Here is a 19,358-nt window from a genome sequence, read left to right on the forward strand (position 1 = left end):
AAGAACACATATGTTTCTGTGGTTTTAAATATGTGTGCAAAGCACCTATGATTTGAAAACAGCCCAAAGTTAAATGTATCTACCACTGGCCAGATGTATTTTCTTTGAATGTGAGTTTCAATGCTGTTTCAATGAATGTGAGTTTCAAGGGCAGAGAAGGCTTAATGCTAAGTCTGTTTTCATTGTGAGAGTGTATTGCTTTGTTTAGCAGATGTCTATCACTGTTTGTGCTATAAAATTTAAAATATTTTTTTAAATTAGATCCAAATAATCATTGTAGAAGTAAAGAGTAAAGCAGTATGCACATTACAATGTTTATGGTAAATGGGGAGAAATAGCCAAGTGATGGGACACTGGAATGGCAGCAGGAGGGGGGGGTTGTGTATAATGAAGCCCCAATACGACTATGATTTTTGTGAGGGGGGAGGGGCACCAAACTCAAAGACTGCTCTGGGTGGCACAAATTCTAGCTACACCACTGAGTAGGAGAAAGGACTAGAGGACTCCAAGACTTGGCTTCTCGGACCACATCCACAGCTCACTTTCCCCTTGTGATGGATTGCAAAGCTATATCAGACTCAGAGAGCTGTTTTCCCACTAGCAGTACAAGCCTATAGTCAGGAGTGCTACAAAGCTCTATGTGATGTCAGTCACTAGGAAGCTTGGCAGGGGCCCTCTGAGGAGTAAGGAACAATAAGCAGCATAAACTTTGCATAATAGCTTTACTTATAGACCTGGCCAACTTACTGAAAGATAAATTTGAGATACCACTCACAAACAAAATACAATAATTCACAGAAAACATAATCTAAAGTCTGCTCTTTACAAACCATATAAGGGAGGGCAATGACCACAGTACCTCCTCAAATAAATAATCACCTCCAGTATCATAACATATTCTAGGCAAACAGGAACTGTCCTCTTTGGAGTGACTGCTATCACCTCAATTAATTCCAATAATGTCTAAAACTAGTTTTAAGTCAACTGCCACGCAGCAATGTGTTCTGCTTCTGTTTATGTGCCTCCTCAAATTAAAGCACAGTTCCTTGAAAGAAAGGGTTGATGAAAACATGCAGTAGTCTCCAGCATGGTGAGATCAATTAGTGAGGGCACTCAGGACTTGACAAACCAGAAGTAAGCACTATGTACTAGTAACATATCTGAGTAAAATATTAGACTAAATGTGATTTACAGTCCTCAATGCAGAGAGGAATATGTCTGACTAAAATGATTTTAGTGTTAGCCTTAATTTAAGGTAAACACAGAAGCTTAAAAATTTAAAGCAGGACTGTTCAAAATTCTGTATCAGTGCAGAATCTACACAAACATTCTAAGCACTCTCACATCATGTACTTGAGGAAGAATTAAAGATATGGTATGACATAATGACAGTTAACTGCTTTGTTGTACTGTACTTCAAAAAGCATAAAATAATGATCTTACATATATTTTAACCCAAGTCACCGAATAATAGTGACTGGGCAACCTGGCATATATTGCAATTCTTAAATTTAAGCCCTAAACCTACCCATAAAATAAAGCTAGTCTAGTAATCTGTGTAAGGTAGACACAATATACAGCTAGTATGGTAGTTTCTAGGGGCGAGACATCCAGCTAGTATGGTCATCTCTGTAAGGGAGGCACAATCTCTGTAAGGGAGACACAAAATATACCTAGTATGGTGATTTCTGTAAGGGGAGCACAAAATAAAGCTAGTGTGGTAGACTCTAGGGATTCACACATTCCCTTTTTCTTGCTAGACATATGAAAGGCAGCTACATGAAACCCTCAAAATCATACATTCAGTATAGAAATAAAAATTAAATCTCATCAGGTACTTATCTGCCTGATCTCTGGCTGGATTGCATGGATCTAAAGAACTATTCTCAACCCTGAACAACAAAACTTTTAGTTATGTACTCACCATAACTTCAGATGTTTGGGATCCATCTCGCCTACATTCTGACTGATGGGTTCGGAGCCGATCCCTCAGCTCCGACTCGGCACGCTTATGCTATAGAGCGAGGCCTCTTATTGGCTGAGCTATCTTTATCCCAGGATGCACCACCGCTAATCCCCCAGATCTTGTTTGTCCGCATTCATGCACACATGCATAACCTGATTATATAACATTGTTAGATGTTTCAAGATGAAACAACAGGATTCGGACCTTCTGATATCCTCTGATCTCCAAGGAAGGGGGAAGGAGGGTGGGTTATTAGGAATGTGAGCGAGATGGATCCCAAACATCTGAAGTTATGGTGAGTACATAACTAAAAGATGTTATGTGATCCTATCTCGCCTACATTCTGACTGATGGGACAGCGTCCCTAGCACCTAAATCCCGGGTGGCTCATTGGAAAACACTCCTGAGCACTGTGGAACCAAATGAAGCTCGTCCTCTAGATGCCACATCTAATTTGTAGTGAGAAATGAAAGTATGCGGGGAAGACCATGTAGCCGCAGCACAAATGTCACTAATAGCAAGCTTAGAATGAAATGCTACTGAAGTAGCCATAGCCCTTGTAGAATGAGCCTTGACAGCGGTGGAAAGCTCCTCGTTAGAAAAAATATAAGCTTGAGTAATACAGTCCCTGATCCATTTGGCAATAGTGACCTTTGTGACTGCATTGCCCAATTTGTTTTCTGCAAAGGACACAAACAACTGATCTGTATTCCTTGATTGTTTGGTCCTATCCAAATAAAAACGTAACTGCCTATGGACATCTAGTGTGTGGAAAATAAATTCCGCTTCATTGGAGTATTTTGGGAAAAACACTGGGAGCTCTAATGACTGTTGTAAGCATAAAGTAGAGCAGACTTTAGGAACAAAAGAAGGATTCGGTCTGAGGGAAACTCTGTCTGGATGAAAAACCAAGTACAGAGGTTTTACTGACAAAGCTTGAAGTTCTGAAACCCTTCTGGCTGAAGTAATTGCCACTAGGAAAGCTGTCTTCCATGATAGAAACTTCATATCACAGGTATCTGCCAGTTCAAAGGGGAAAGAAGTCAAGGCACGTAATACTATATCGAGATCCCATGGAGGTGCAGGATGAGAAACTTGAGGTCTTAATAGAGCAGCACCTTTCAAGAAGGTCTTACACAACCTGTTGCTCATTAAAGGTGGGTCTATGGATTCATGAAAGTTAGAAATTGCTGCCAATTGTACTTTGATGGTAGAAACAGAAGAGCCTTGGTTGAAAAGAGAGGTTAGGAACTTGAGTACTTCTGCTACGGGAGTTGAAATGGGGTCCAGGCCCCGGAGTTGAGCCCATATAGCAAATCTTTTCCATTTGCTAGAATAAAGTTTCTTCATAGTCGACTTGTGGGCTGAAGACAATATGCGCACTACCTCTGGGTCTAGTGCATGTCTCCTGACTATGGTTGGAAGAGGAGGAGCCAGGCCATCAATCTTAATGTGTGTAGGGACTGGTGTAGTAGTCCCGACTGATGAGTCAGTAGGTCTGGGATCTGGTCCAGGAACCATGGACCTTCCAGAGCATGTTTCCGAAGATAGGGAAACCAGACTTGACGAGGCCAGTAAGGAGCAATTAAGATCATCTTGCTCCCTAAGAGAGAAGCCTTCTGAATTACCTTGGGTAGGAGAGGAACTGGAGGGAAGGCATAAAGCAGGCCGGTGGGCCAAGGATGGACTAACGCGTCCATAGGGCTCTTCCCCGGAGCCGGGGATAGGGAGAAAAAATCCTTGCACTTCGCATTCAGAGGAGTCGCGAAGAGGTCGCAACAAGGAACTCCCCATTTGCTGAAAATCTGTCTTGTAATAGTTATGTTCAGAGACCACTCATGAGGAGAGAGAATGGTCCTGCTCAACCTGTCGGCTACGACATTGGATTTGCCCGGTATGTGAGTAGCCACTAGGAAGCGATTGGTTGAGATTGCCCATTCCCAGACCCTCATCGCTTCTCTGCAAAGAGGATAGGATCTGGTCCCTCCCTGCTTGTTCAGGTACCAGACAACTGACATGTTGTCCGTGTGAACAGCAATTACGCCCTGAGGGAGGTAACAGTGAAGGGCTTGAAGGGACAGGAGTACTGCTCTCATCTCTAGGATGTTGATGTGGAGAGAGGTCTCTTCCGGATGCCATTTGCCCTGGACTGACCTGCCCAGGGAATGCCCCCCCGTCTGGGAGGCGTCTGTGGTCAACGTGGCTGCCGGAGGAGGAAGAACAAAGGGTCGTCTCTGATCCAAATTGGAAGACACTAGCCACCAGTGAAGGTCTCGTCTGCAAGATTCTCTGATCCATATTAGATGATTGAGAGGGAGTTCCTGAAAGGACCATTGAGTTGAGAGAAGCCACTGGAGGATTCTCATGTGTAACCTTGCCAAGGGAACTAGCAGAACTGTGGCAGACATCGATCCCAATAGTTGCATGACCATTCTGGCTGGGGCTTTGGACCTGGGGAGTAAGGCTTGAACCTGATTTTGTATGATCTGAATCCTGTCTGCAGGTAGATAGACCTGCATCTGGTTTGAATCTATCTCTGCCCCTATGAATCTTATTCTTTGAGATGGCCGTAACACAGACTTTGGCCAATTGAAGGTGATTCCGAGGGAATTGCCCAGTGATGTTGTGGCTTGCAGGCTCCGTAGAAGTAGATGGTTGGAGGTGGCAGTTAGAAGCCAGTCGTCTAGGTACGGAAACACCTGGAATCCTAGACTCCTCAAGTGAGCAGTCACTACTGCCAAGCATTTGGTGAACACCCTGGGGGCTGTGGTGACACCAAAGGGCAGCGCACGGAACTGAAAATGACTGCTTCCTAGGCTGAAGCGCAAGTGTCTCCTGGACATTTGATGTATTTTGATATGGTAATACGCGTCCTTGAGGTCTATGGAGCACATCCAAACACCTTTCTCCAACAATGGGAGAATGGTTTGTAAAGTGACCATTCGGAACTTGGACTTTTTGACTGAACGGTTTAGGTTGCTTAGGTCCAAAATGGGCCTCAAGTCCCCGGTCTTTTTTGGCACTAAAAAGAATCTTGAGTAAGTCCCTAATCCGATCTGGTCTGCGGGGACCGGTTGGATGGCTCCTTTTTGCAGCAGTTTTGAAACCTCTATAGCTGCGGTATCCCATTGACTGGGTGGCGGGTCCGGGATTCTTTTGGACTGAGGTGGGGGACAACAGAATGGGATGGAGTAACCTCCGGCGATAATTCGAAGCACCCATCGGTCCTGAGTGATGCCTTCCCAGGCCTTTAGGTGCTTCGAAAAACTACCCCCAACTGGCTCCGGAGTAGCACAGTCGGGCAATCCCTCAGGGACTATGGAAAGCTGAAGAGCCACGAAAGGACTCGCGGTCTCCAGTATTGCGGGGGCCTCTGCCGCCTCTGGGACGGCGTCTTCCTGATGAATTTCCCCCTCCTCTGCCTCTGGAGGGGGAACCTTTCTGCTGAGAGGGGTAAGACTTCTGCGATCTCCGGAACCACATCTTCCCTCCTCTTTTAGCCTTGGGATAAGGCCGAAAGGGAGTGGAAAACCATGCCCCTACGGCAGTCAGAGTCTTACCCTCCTGTTCACAGCGGGTAAGTGTGTCTTTCACCTTGGGCCCAAACAGGGAGGACCCATCAAAGGGGCGTCGAATGAAGACTTGAAGGCCTCCTTGAAATGACACAGGCGGAGCCAGGCTTGTCTCCGTAGAGCAATGCCTGTACCGCGCTCTACTCGCCTTCGGCCGCATACGAGATGAGCCTCATGGACGAGTTCGAAATGGATGACATTGTAGCCAGCTGAGATCCAACCGTCTGGGCCAGCTCCTCAGGCAGGTTACCTAAGAGGGTATCAGACAGCTCCTTAATCAGATCCCTCTGGAATCTCGTAAAGTGCGTTAGGTAGTTCAGAGACCTCAAGGTAAAGGCCGCTGAACTTAGGGTGCGCTTGCCGTACCGATCCATGCTCCAAGACTCCTTATTAGGAGGATGGACGGACGTAGAAGCCTCTGCTACATCCTGCTGCGTAGCAGATGCCACCACCATAGCATCCACAGCCACACCTTTCGTGAGGAACTCTCTATCTGGGGGTGCTGAAAGAAACTTGTTTGGATGAGCGGGCACCGGTTCCACAGAGTCCGGGTGTTCCCACGCCCTTCGACAGATCAAATCCAAGAGCTCATCGAAGGGCGGAGACACCCAGGAGGCGGAGGGCTGAGCCCCGAAGGCCTTCATGAACACCGACTCATCAGCAGAGGGAGGTTTGGACTGCCAGCCGCCTCGTTGTTTTAGGGCTTCTAGGATGTCTGCAAAGGAGACATCATCCGAGGACGACTTGTGGGACCCCTCTGCATCATCGAGATCGGTGTCAGATGTCAAAGACTCGTCAGGGGAGTCAACGTGCTTCCTCTTGCACGTTTTCTTCCTGGGAGGTTCTTCCGAAGAGGCTTCAGAAGGAACTCCAGGAGGAGGAGAAACCCCAGCGGGGGTAACCTGAGGCCCAGGGGCTCCGCTGTCTGCTGACAGGGGAACTGCCGACCCAGTCTCCAAATGTAGGGAAGGAGCTGGGGAAACTGTGGAGGTAGCCAATGAAGATTTGGCTATAGCACTCCTCATAGCCCTGAAGGCGGGACCACCAGAATCCTGGGAAGGTCCCCCCTCCATGGCCACGACAGTGGACGGTACTCCCGCCGCCGACGCACCAAGAGGGAGACTTGGGACCGAAGGTATCAATCCCGAAGCCTCCCCCCCAGGGCCGAAGGAAGAAGTCCGTGCACTGAATTCCGACCCAGGAGCCGGAGTCGGAGCAAGGGTCGGGCCTGACCCTAACACCTCCACTGGTTCCACCAACACCTGCTCCAACAGTGCCGAAGCTGTTGGAGGAGGAAGTACTGTAAGGGATTGGACCATCGGCTCCAAAGCCAAATGGGTTGGAGCCGAAACCATCTTTTGGAACACCAGAGACTGGAAAAGTCGAAGGAGTACCCTGTCGATGTCTGAATCAGACATCCTGAAAGATCTCGAGGATACCGATCGGGCCCGAACCGATTTCTCCATCGGCTCCGAAGGGGTCGGGGACCGGCTCCGAAAGGACTCCACAATTATCGGCTCCGAGGAAACCTTCAACGAAATTTCTCTCAGCGCCGATAAAGACTTCGGCTCCGAGGGGGAAGTGTCTGAGCCGATGACCCTTATCCGCTCCAATATCAGTGGAGCAGATGAGGGTGACCCGCCTCTCGAAGCTCCAGACCTCGGCTCCGAAACCAGAGGGGTCGAGGTAGGAGGCATCGAGGCAGACCGTTCCGACCTCGGCTCCGAAGTCCGTGGAGCCGATGGAGAAGTCTGCTTACCTTTTTTAGCCGTCGGTTCCGACTGACTGGTCGGAGCCGGAGCTTTCCTCTTCTTAGAAGGAGATGGAGAGGAAGATAAGGCCTCTTCGAAAGAAGGCTTGATTAATCCTTTAAGGATTAATTTGTTTTTCCTCTCCTGGAGGACTCGAGGGGAAAACGCATGGCACACACTGCAGGATTCCTGGAGATGTTTGGCGCCAAGACAATAGACGCACGAGGAGTGGTCGTCCGTAATGGACATTTTAAACCCACACCTCGTGCACTTCTTAAAACCGGATGGTTTATGTTCCTTAGACATAGTTGTAAAAACAGAAACAACAGTAAACTTTAAACAGCTTTAGGACACAGGTACAATAAGTATGTCCGCACTCAAAAAATATATATACTGAAACAAGAAACTTTTTTTTTTTTTTTTTTACACAGTAAAGAAAGGGGAAGAAAGCAAGGAGGGTCAAGACCCTCTAACTCAAATGGGTACTTGACCCACACACAACCACTAAAGAAGTTAGAACAGGGGAAGGCCCCTCTAACTGAAAAGGAACCTTCTCTGACAGGAAAATTAAAGCAAAATTCAATAAAACACCAAGAGACACACTCGTACACAAAAAATAGCCGTTAAAACAGCTTTTGGGTTGAAAAAGAGAAAATTTCTGACAGGAAAAGATACTATTAATATAGTACTTAGCCCAGCCAATGTTGAGACCACGTCCAAGCTCTGTAAGCGGCAAACGAGATCTGGGGGATTAGCGGTGGTGCATCCTGGGATAAAGATAGCTCAGCCAATAAGAGGCCTCACTCTATAGCATAAGCGTGCCGAGTCGGAGCCGAGGGATCGGCTCCGAACCCATCAGTCAGAATGTAGGCGAGATAGGATCACATAACATCATATTTTATACGTGTGCATGTGTATAAATATATATATATATATATATATATATATACACACACACACACACACACACACACACGTGTGTGTGTATGTGTGTATTACACATACGTATGTGGGTGTATATATATATATATATATATATATATATATATATATATATATATATATACATATATATTATATACACATATATAGTGTGTATATCTCTTTTATATTAGCATGCTGGGCATGTTCCAGAGTGGGTTTACACTGTATGGGAGGATCTGTGCTCCTGAAAACTGACAGGAAGGAAGAGATACCCAATGGTTAAGTCCCAGAAATAAGAAATTCCGCAACAGTGATCTAATGGAGAACAGCTGGTTATGATAGGCATGTATAATTTATTTATTATTTTACAACCATTTGTTTACTGGGAAAGTCCAACTGGGCTTAAGTGGCCATTTTCAGTGGAGGCACGGGGAGAAAAGCTCCACAATACATACAACAGAAGTTCCAAGATTCAATGATACACTAGTACAATATTTGAATACATATCGATAAAACTTCCATGATACACTAGTGCAGTATTTGAACAATAGACAGTTAATGAACATTTACTTAATGTAAGACCCCTATATACAGGAAAAAAGTAACAGAGAGAAGTCAGATAAAACAGTAAAATTAAAAAAATAACCCAAATTTATAATATTAGTTTACAGAAACTGATAAACAAAAAAGAAAAAGTGGCAAGAGGCACAAAAAGAGAAGTAGAAAATGATGCATAAGGGGGCAGTTGGCTCAAAGGAGGGACAAGAAGAGGGAAAAGTAGGGAAAGTGAGGAGAAAAAAAGAAGTACACGAATAACATGATTAGCCAGGCTTACAGCAGGAACAAACACAGGTGTTATTTAGGTGTTCTCTAAGCAGTAATTTGTATTTGGAAGGGTTGCTTGTGCTGAGTATGTAGTTCTTTTCTTTAAAACATGACTGCAATGCACAATAAAAGTTTCTGAAGCAGCATTACAGCAGTAAAGTGATTCAATAAGTTTTATTCAAAATCATGTAATTATACAATAAACAAATACAATTTCTTATTAAGACATAAGACATAACTACAAGATATTATTAAGACAAGCTTAAGATACAACTACAAGAAGGAAACAGTAGTGATGGTCCAGGCTACTAGCAGCCCTAATGTCAACTAATGTCTGCAGTCTAAAAGCAAGAACAGACTTCGGCTCTGTTAAATTAACCTTTACATGCAATACATAATAATTAGAGACTTCACTAACATTAGGATAAGAAGATGGGTTTTCTTGCTTAGTCTGGTCTGCCTTTTGGCACTTTCATTAAAAGCCATTCAAAAGACAAGACAGACATGAAGTTTAATTAATTTATGAAGATGGTATAAGAAAGATACGTTAACTGACATTTCTTCTAATGTTTCCTAAAACCATGCCTTTATCTTTCCATATTTCTGTTTTATTACATTACAGCACTCACCTCAGCTTATTCAACATTTTCATCCTGCCTCAGTTTGTCTTGTACACATTATTAATTTTAATGCCCATAATTTGTAAATATTTTTAGCTCTTTTCTCTTAACTTTATTTTGATGATTTGTCCTTTTCCATGCTTTAATATTTTTATGGTATTCTACTGCTTGCTTTATTTATTTATTTATTTATTTTATGCACTGTTATTAAAGTGCATGAATTGCATAATATGCTCCAAAACTGGAAAAAAGATAAACCTATTACGTGTTACTGTAGTGTAAGACCCAACTGTAACAGTGCTTTCAGAGGTGAACAACAATTCATACCAACCTCTTAAGCACTGTACAATGGGCGGGTATAAGGGAAGGGACTCTCCTTCTGTCCCTCAATATCTTTCCTCTTATGTCTACAGAATAAATTAGGCCAGTATTTAAAAACTGTCCCTGAATTTTTTAATACTTGCTATCTATGTGACAGCACTCCCCAAGTGCTTTATTGGCAAGTCAGTAAAATGCATCAAATTTGTTTTTTGGTAATCGATACAACATGGATACAAGACTCCATGCATTACAAAGATTTTATTTTCCTGGGCTCAAGTATCTCAGCAGATGGTGACTCCACCGATCATAACCTGCTGTTATGTGTTCTCAACATGGATGCCAAGTTTCACCTTCAGAGTGAATCTCTTAGCATCCATATCTTGAACACAAAATAACATGGTTACACAATTGGAAACCTGATCATAACCCACTATGTTATGGTGCTTAGGAAATAAGCACCCTAAATAAATTTAAACTGAAACTTCACAAGGGTTCAAACTTATTTTCTTACAAAATGCTCATGATGTACTGTTTATTATCTCAAGACAGCAGACTGAAAAGCAGGCATAAAAATACTGGAATACACATTGTATTGTACGATTAGGTCTAAATGAAGCTTCTCATTCTTGCTTCTTGACATCAACATGTGAACGTTTTCAGCAACAGGGTGATTCAGGCAAGAGCGTCCAATACCTTTCCCAATGACAACTTAATATGTGACACTGTGTTCACTTAGTCATTGGTACACATATATTCTGTAGCTCCATTATATAGTTTATACAATGACTGCCTTCCAACATATTAACAGACTAGTAATCAGAGGATCAAGGCAGCTGTCACACAACCTATTTTTTTTCTTTACTTTAGATTTCATTTTTATTTAATATAATTTATTTACTTATTGGGGACAAAAGGGTCTTACAAAGTCCAGATAAATGAAAGCCACATGGTGTTAAATAACAAGTAGTCATATTTTCTTATAACCTGTGAAGCGCAACTCAGAAAACACTTAATTCAAATACACCGTGTTTGCACTCTACTGTTCAGCAAATCAGGTTCATGACATGACATACAGCTCTGCAAGGGAGCTTACTGGTGCTCAAAACAGAATGATATGGCTCCTATGAAGTACTTATTGAAGCACAGCAAGGAAGCAGTGACAGTACATGCACAAACACATACACGATCCTGACATAAATCATTTACAGAGCTCTAGAATGAGATCCTATTAAGATTTAAAGTCTGACAAGTACACATAAGGCAAGAAATCAAATCATTTTCCATTAAAAAATGTACTATTTGATTCGTCCTACTAAAGAAGCAGGGAAACCTGTATGATCGAAGGAGTACGGAAGTCAAATGAAACTACATTCACTGACTTTAGAGAATACTAAAAGGTCTGATGAAGTGTGTGGCTGCAATTAAATTATTCTGCATCAACATAAAAAAGCACAATTAAAATTGGTGGTAATATCACAATCTGGTTATTATGCTGCTTTTACTGAATAATTTCTAGTCCTTCATGTTTGACACCGATGATTGCTTTCAAAATTACTTTATTTGATCACTGTAAATGTGATAACACAAGAGGACATTTACTCAATACTTTTTTAATTTACTAAATTGCTAAACACATAACTGAACTGGTCTACTTTAGCAGCCTTTTCAGCTGTGACCTGGACTTGAAAAGCAAGGATAAATGCAGTATTCAGAGACAAACTTCAAAGTGTTCAGTTAATCAGCATGCTTTTGGGATGTGACAGCAAATTGCAGTACAAAGAGAAAAACAAACAATGGTAGAACAAGCATATTACACATGGGAACTAGGATCAGGCGTGAACCCTGGAACAGTAAGGTAGAGACCTTAACCGCTAAACCAGCAGATTGCTCACGTCTACAATGCCTCAAAGTAAGTTTTCCATTAATCACTAGCTTTAACAGTTACAAAAACCTCAAGTTCTCAGCTTTTTCCTTTTCTTTATTCCACAAGCATTCTTCCCTGATTTGATCCTGATTAGCAGAAGCAATTTTAAAAACCATGTGTCATCCTACAAGATGATTTCTAAACAGCACGATACAATGCTCTAACAGAGCAGCATTTACATGTAAGCATGTTAGTAGAGTCAAGTATGATGACTTGTGCTAAACACTTTACCTACAGAACATTCTTTTCCCCATGTCTTCTAAAACCTTATAGTAAAGAAACTCTCCTCTGAGTGACAAGCAATATCTGAAGACAAAATCAGACAGTGGGAGATTGACTAATGCAAAAGCCGCTGCATGACAATTGTGTGGATTCATGATAATTCTATCAATGTCATTAGTTTAGGTGTCAGTACTAAGAGAAGCTTATGCTGAAAAACAGATTCACTATGCTGAAATGAAGGCAAGCTCCTTCCCTTCACCAATCCATGTGGGGGGAAAGTACAGTTGTGTCCCACTTACCATAATTGTAGATGTCCAAGTAGATCAATAATGTTGCAGTACTGATTCTTGGGTATTCCTGCCATGCAGAAGCCCATGACCAGTAGGATTCCATGAGTCTTTACATCATCCCTAGCTGACAGACGTCTGAAGATATATATATATATATATATATATATATATATATATGTGTGTGTGTGTGTGTGTATATATATATATATATATATATATATATATATATATATATATATATATATATATATATATAATACATACATACATATATGTATATATATATATGTATATATATATATATATATGCCAGCTGTAGATATATATATATATATATATATATACATACACACACACACATATACATGTAAATATATATATATATATATGTATATATATATATATATATACACACACACACACACACACACACACACACACACACACACACATGTAAATGGTGTTAATTGGCACCATCTTCAAGTCGTTTCTATGCAGTGAACGAGCAGTCTGATGCCTGAGGACAGAACAACCACTCCAGTCATCTAAATTTAAGTGAGAAGGGAAAAAAACATAAGAGGAGGCAGAGAAGGGATAAAGAAAGGGAACTATCTGCAGAAAAGCTCCTCTACCCTCTGCACCATGCAAGGGGGAGATGAGTGGTCAGTCGATAAAGGGGCTGGAAGGTGGGAGTATGTACTGCAACACTGATCTGCTCAAACATCTGCAATTACAGTCAGTGGAACACAAATGTACTATGTTCTTCACAGTCAATGTTGCAGTACTGATTCTTGGGAGGACTCCCAAAGCCAAGATTTGCGTGGTGGGCTGTCTGTATGACTTCAGGAAATAAGATTTTTCAGGATGGCAGAAGCAAAACCTGCTCTAACCCTGGAGGCATTTCCTAGGTTATAGTGTTTTGCAAAGGCGTGCACTTGTGTTCCATGTGGCTGCTCTAGGGTGGCTTGGGTGGGAACTCTTTTGAGGAAAACATTGGTAGTTGCCCCATGTCTGGTGGAATGGGCTTTAATATACCCAGGCAAATCCTTTCCATTCTGTAACTAACAGAACTTAATGCAGTTAGCCATCCATTTAAAAATGGTTTGTTGGAAGACAAGCTTACCCTTTTTATCCTCTATGAAAGCCACCAGCAATTGCTCTACTCTGTTAGGGCTTTTTGCCCTGTCTAGATAGTATTTTATCTGCCTGTGCACATCCAGGGAGTGCAGCACTTACTTTGGCATGTTCTGTGGATTTGGTTAGAAGACTGGTAGGTGGACAGCCTGATACCACCTTATTGCATAAAGGATGAGTTTATTTTGAGGGTGACCCTATCCATGTGGAAGAAAGTGAAAGGTCTTTAACTCATGAGGGCTTCTAGATCAGAAACTCACATAGCTGATGTAACACCTATAAGGAAGGTGGTCTTCCAGGGTAACATCTTTACAGGGACAATGGCAGCAGGTTGAAAGGAGGACAAGGTTACTTTTTCTAACACATAATTTAGATCCCAATCCAGAATGGAGTTTCCTCTAGGTGGTTTCATCGCTTTTAGAAAGGGTTACATGTGGGAATGTGAGAAGATAAGTGAAAAACTGTGCAGGCAACCTAATACAGATGCATGTACCTTAATGCTTGAACACGAAAGTCCTAGTTTAAAGAGGTCTGACAGGTACTGCAAAACTCACAAGATGTCTTTTTGAGCAGGGTTAGTTTCATTTCTTGACACCAAGAAGCATTTTTTTTCCATTTTGAAAGGTATTAAGTTCCAGAACTGAGATTTCTTGCTTCTCTTAGAATGGGGAAAATATGCTTGGGGCAGCATGTAGTCCATTATGTTAAAATGCAATCCTCCAGGTGGCTAACCTGAAGGTGGCTTGGTGGAGGTGGAAGACAGACCCCTTTACTTGGCTGAGGAGAGCTATCTCCTATGGTAGGGTGCAGAATCTCCCCTTACTGAGAGTCAAGAGGAGGGAGAACCAGTGACATGACATCTTGGCCAGAAAGGGGCTACCAGGATCATGCTGGGTCTGCCCTTCCTGATTTTTTGTTAGTATCCTGAGGAGGAGGGGTAAGGGCAGGAATGCATACAGGAACCAACCTGTCTAGTGAAGGAGAACATATACCCCTCGGGCATCCCTGAAGGAAAGGTCCTCAGGAGGGGTGGGGGGTGGAGGAGTACGTATCATCCGAGTCCAGATAAATTTGAGGTGGTAAGTGGCCAGAGTAAGACAGTTCCTCCTCATACTTTGAGGTAGAGAAAACTTCCTGAAAAGCTGCTCCTCTACTCCTTTTAGATGGGGAGGCCTTGAAGGTTGAAGAGTAAGAGCACTCTCTAGATTTCATGAAGACCATAAACTCCTATTTGGACTTCAGTCTGAGAGGAAGTGGATGGTGGTAGTGGAGAAGAAAAAGATGTGGTTCCCTTTGGTTTGTTTGCCCATTTTAAAGGGGTGACTTGAGGATGCAGTCATCTAACTGCAGCTTTGGTTGTAGCTTCAGTAGCCTAGGAAGTCTCCCTCAAGAGCCATGGCATGGACATCTGAAGAGGAGTCCTGCAGAGTGGCCTCAGACCTGACCTATGCGCAAACCTTTGTGGAAGTTTTAGGTAGGTCAGAAACCATGACGGCCTCCTGAGGGGTCATATATCAGGGATGTGGGCTTAGGAGTTGCCATACCATGGGGCTGCAAAGCTGCTTCACTAGGCTGTCTGTTGAGTTAAGACCTATAGTTGGAGTTTTTTTTGCTAATGTCAGGGTCCTTTGCCTTTTCGTTTTCCATTTTTTTTTGAATGATGCTAGCAGATGCTGGAGTCTGTGGAGACCCCACAGTAGTACTGGATTGCACCACTGCCGAAGAACAGGATTTAATATGAGTGGCAAGTACCTTGGCCCTTTGCTTGAGTGTTTTTGCATGGAATTTTGCACAGTCAGGACAGTTAGAGACATGGTACTGTGGCCCCAAGCAGAACAGGCAAAACAAGCGGAAATCTTTATGTGAGATTTGCTTCCTGCACTTTAAGCAATTGTTGACTTTTATGAACATTAAATTAGTAGAGAAAGTTCCCCATTGAGGTACTTGTCTGACTGGAAGAAGGTGGTTCCCTGGAAACATGAGCCGACCAATGCACCATGAGCTGACTTGAACACACATGAAGCTCATCTGGCTGCACAGCAAGAAAGAAATGAAGATGGTGCCCAGACGTCAGTTTTCAGATGTCTGTTGGCTAGGGATGATGTAAAGACTCTGGACACTGGGCCAGTCGCAGGTGTCTGCATGGTAGGAAGATCTAAGAATTAGTTCAGCAACACTGACTATGAAAAACATCCCTGATCCCCCCACCCCCAACAACACTAGGGGAAAGGACTAATTCAAAGCCTTCTGAAATTGGTTTTCACCACAAATGACTTGCAATATTGTCACGTTCATTGTGCTGACATCATTTCACTCTCTTTACTGCTTACATGATTCTTTGGAGTCAGGATCCTGAGTTCACCACTGCAGCATCAGTAACCTTTATTTCATCTTTGAAAACTAAAACGAGACCGCAGAACAGCTTTTATCACCTTTCTACATGTCTTAGAGTAATGCAGATGTAGAAAATGGATATTCCTTTAAATGACTGATATGTGTTCTTGAGATTAAAAAGTACAGGTGCAGTTTGTATAGTAATCTGCAGGGTCATTTCTGACATCTCAGTCCCTTTATGTTCCGTAACTTCACACAACTGTGAAGTCAGAAAATAAAAAAAAATGTCAATCTGTTCTGCCTCTTTTAGTGATCTGTATGTATTGTTTCTCTAATAAAAGTTCAGTGGGCATCATGGTGATCATATTTCAGAACATCTTAGCACATTACTAGTATAATTCACATTTGTCCTTCTTCCCTTCTCTTCAAGGGGGAAATAAGGACTATATTAAAGGTCTAGTTTTAGAATGCCACTGCAGCAAAGAAATGTAAGAATTCTGGCTAGTTGTGAACATTTTTGGACTGCATCTACAGGAGTGCTAAAACAAATAAATAAAGCAGGTAATGAAGCAGGACAATGACTTTGAAGAAAAAAGTTGGAAAAGGAAAACTTCCATTATAGTCTATAATGCTGACGGTATACGACTGTATGACTTAACAGGTAAAAGGGTATGGCTACCAACAAGAAAAAACAATAGACCTCACAGGACAGTACTGTTGTTTCTTTCACAGTACTCATCACATAAGAAATTAATCTGATTAGGTTATGACAAAAATTTCTATAAGAAAATGAAACAACCCAAGAAATTAACTGTATAGCTCTAGCAATGATTCAAAATTATGCGGAAGGAGCTAATGCACTGTAAACCACTCAAATGTATTAATAAGTATACAATGTTAAACTATCCACAAAAATTACTCAGAAAATGACCACATAATACGATGGTTCTTTCAGCACATTCATGGAGCCAACCGTGCAGATGGTATTTGCCAGCAAATGCCTGTTGGCCAGACAACCCATGTAAGCTTGGTCAGGTGACGCCCAAAAAAGATTGCATAAAGACAATGTGTGGGCTCATCGCCCAGAAGGTGAAAGGTGAGGATCAGGAGTGATGTCAGTCAAAAAGGAGGGAAACGCATGTAAGATAAAGAAGTACAAAACTCTCTTGGTATGTGTAACATCAACTCACTGCTGGGGAAGGAGCAGCTGCTTGCATGAAAGTTTGAAAATTACCAAACACTCTACTGTAAAACTCTCAGACCTGTAATTCCCAGAATTATGAAAAGAATTGTGAAACTACAGAACAGTGAATTTTGACAATCTCTGTTCTCCTTTACAACTGTTTTTTGTAGGTTGCACGCTGCACTCCCCACCCCTGCTACTTACATATGCTAGCTCTGAGATTGCCATACCTTGGAGAAGACAGAAAAGAAGAAGTCATCATGTAACCTAGTTACTGACCAGTAAGACAGTGACAACATCAGAACTACAACCATGCATGCGCCCTACAACCATCTGTGGAAGGCAGTGTTTCAGCAGTAATCTGTTATCAGCTGACTGGCATACCATGCAAAGTATCAGCATACCTTGATAAAAGGTTAATGGTTTAGGGTCTGCACATTACCCTAATACGTAGATTTAGGTTTATTAGCATGGAATGTGCATAAAATGATCACTATTTACTTATTCATTCTCATGTTTCTGTTGGTACCTACAGTTTCTACATGCCTAAGGTTTGCATTTTTTAGTGCTGTTGCAAGCTTCAGGCTTCAATTTACCTTTTGTTTTTTGTTTTTTAAATTGGGTTTCTTTGACTTAAGATTTGTTTGCTTTGTTCAGTCATTCTTATTTACTTACTTGTTTAGACACTGTAAGCTTCTACATCCAGTTCCCACTGCCTTGCAGGGTCAGTCAGTAGTTTTCCCTGTAGCTTCTGACCACTCAGTAGCAGATCAATGCATGCTGCTTTAATTCTACAGATACCTGTTAACTTAACCTTCACTTGGTGGTAAGTTATGTTAGATGCCTGGGGCAGTAACTGGAAAGCCCAGGAAACTTAAACACATTGTGAGGGTGTCCAGAGAATACCTAGGAGATGTGTCTGTGCAGAATAAGTTCATCTTCAACATCTGACATGGGATTTTTCAGATACCACTGAAGGTCAGTGATAAGGAGTCTAAAAGAGCCCTGTTCAAGTTCTCAGTAGTTGAAACAGGGAAAAAGTTGTGGACAAAAAGGTGGTTGTTTGTCATAATGACAGCTCAACTGTTTGCTAGTCGATACTAGAACTGGACAGAAATGGTTAACTTTAAAAAACAAACCTTCTATTTAGGGGAGTCTCCAGATTTGACCATTAAGTACTGTCAGAGGTCAAGAAGGCAGTAGTTAAGTAGTCACTAAAGTGAAGGCTTGAGAATAAGGAAAATGTCTTTCAGAAAGTCTTAAAAAGGGTCTAGCAAACCATCTAGTGAGCTGGTGGAGGTAAGGGGTGGGGGACTGACTAGGTTGTTTTCAGCAATGGTGCAGAGATACTAACCTCAAGTAGGGACAATGTCATGACGTGGAAGGAATACTCTAAGATACACCTTAATCTAGTGGACAAGTACTTCTTTGTGAATGCGGTGTTAGAAGACACTAGTGGGAATGTGTCCGTCTCTCTCAATAAGGTAATTGTGGCAAATTCTACAACTAAAAGGTGGCAATGCTGGAGGACTGAATGAGATCTGCCTGGAAACTCTGAAGGCACTGTATACTGCTGGGTTGCCATGGTTAAAGTGCCTTTTAGCAAGGAAATGTAGCTCAGTGGTAGAGCACATGTTTTGCATGCATGAGGTCCTGGGTTCAATTCCAAGCATCTCCACAGTAATTTGTAGCACTGATGGTATATTAGTGAGCATAGCTGCCTTTCAAGCAGTCGCCCTGGGTTTGAATTCCAGCCAGTGCAAGAAGTCTGAACATTTAAGACTTCTCCTGTGGCACTTGTGGCTAATAAGAGTGCTCTCTAGATACTTAACTAAATAAGCAGATGGTTCAAACCTCACAGTGGTGAATTTGTGTCTGTGGCTGCAATATCAGATAAATATAGCTGAAGTTAGGAAACGGCATAATGGTTAAGGTGTATAACTTACAGACAGAAAGTATAGGGTTTGATTCTCACTTTTGAGGAAACTGGTTAGGCTTAAATGGCCTACAAAGATAGCTAGACTAGTACTTAGCCATGATCCTATGATCAATGTTATGTGAAAGGCAGGGACAATAACCATTTTCAAAAACAGGAGCAGCAAATATGTTACTGGTAAAGATGTGTTATGCTCTTAGGAAAGTCTCTTTGATGTGGTGTATAAAGGAAACTCCATCTGTAAGATGAGTTTGCATTTTAGAAGCAGCAAAGTGAATCTCAGAAGGAACAATGTGAATTCTGCTCAGACCATGGAACAAACTGTCCTTGCACTGATATTGCTGGGGTCATAGGAT

At 42.2% G+C, this 19,358-nt stretch overlaps 1 protein-coding gene and 1 non-coding gene across 2 annotated transcripts in view; one reads left to right on the plus strand and one right to left on the minus strand.

The window, feature by feature from the left end:
- FER (FER tyrosine kinase) overlaps positions 1-19,358 on the minus strand; it is a gene marked incomplete in the record, with an annotated part of 3,568,968 nt that overhangs the window by 95,117 nt on the left and 3,454,493 nt on the right.
- Positions 18,673-18,744, plus strand: TRNAA-UGC. Its single transcript has one exon. It is a non-coding gene; the product is annotated as a tRNA-Ala (tRNA).

This window comes from Protopterus annectens, chromosome 2.part2 (genome assembly GCF_019279795.1).
Source record: "Protopterus annectens isolate FY-2018-M chromosome 2.part2, PAN1.0, whole genome shotgun sequence".
Taxonomy (NCBI): domain Eukaryota; kingdom Metazoa; phylum Chordata; order Ceratodontiformes; family Protopteridae; genus Protopterus; species Protopterus annectens.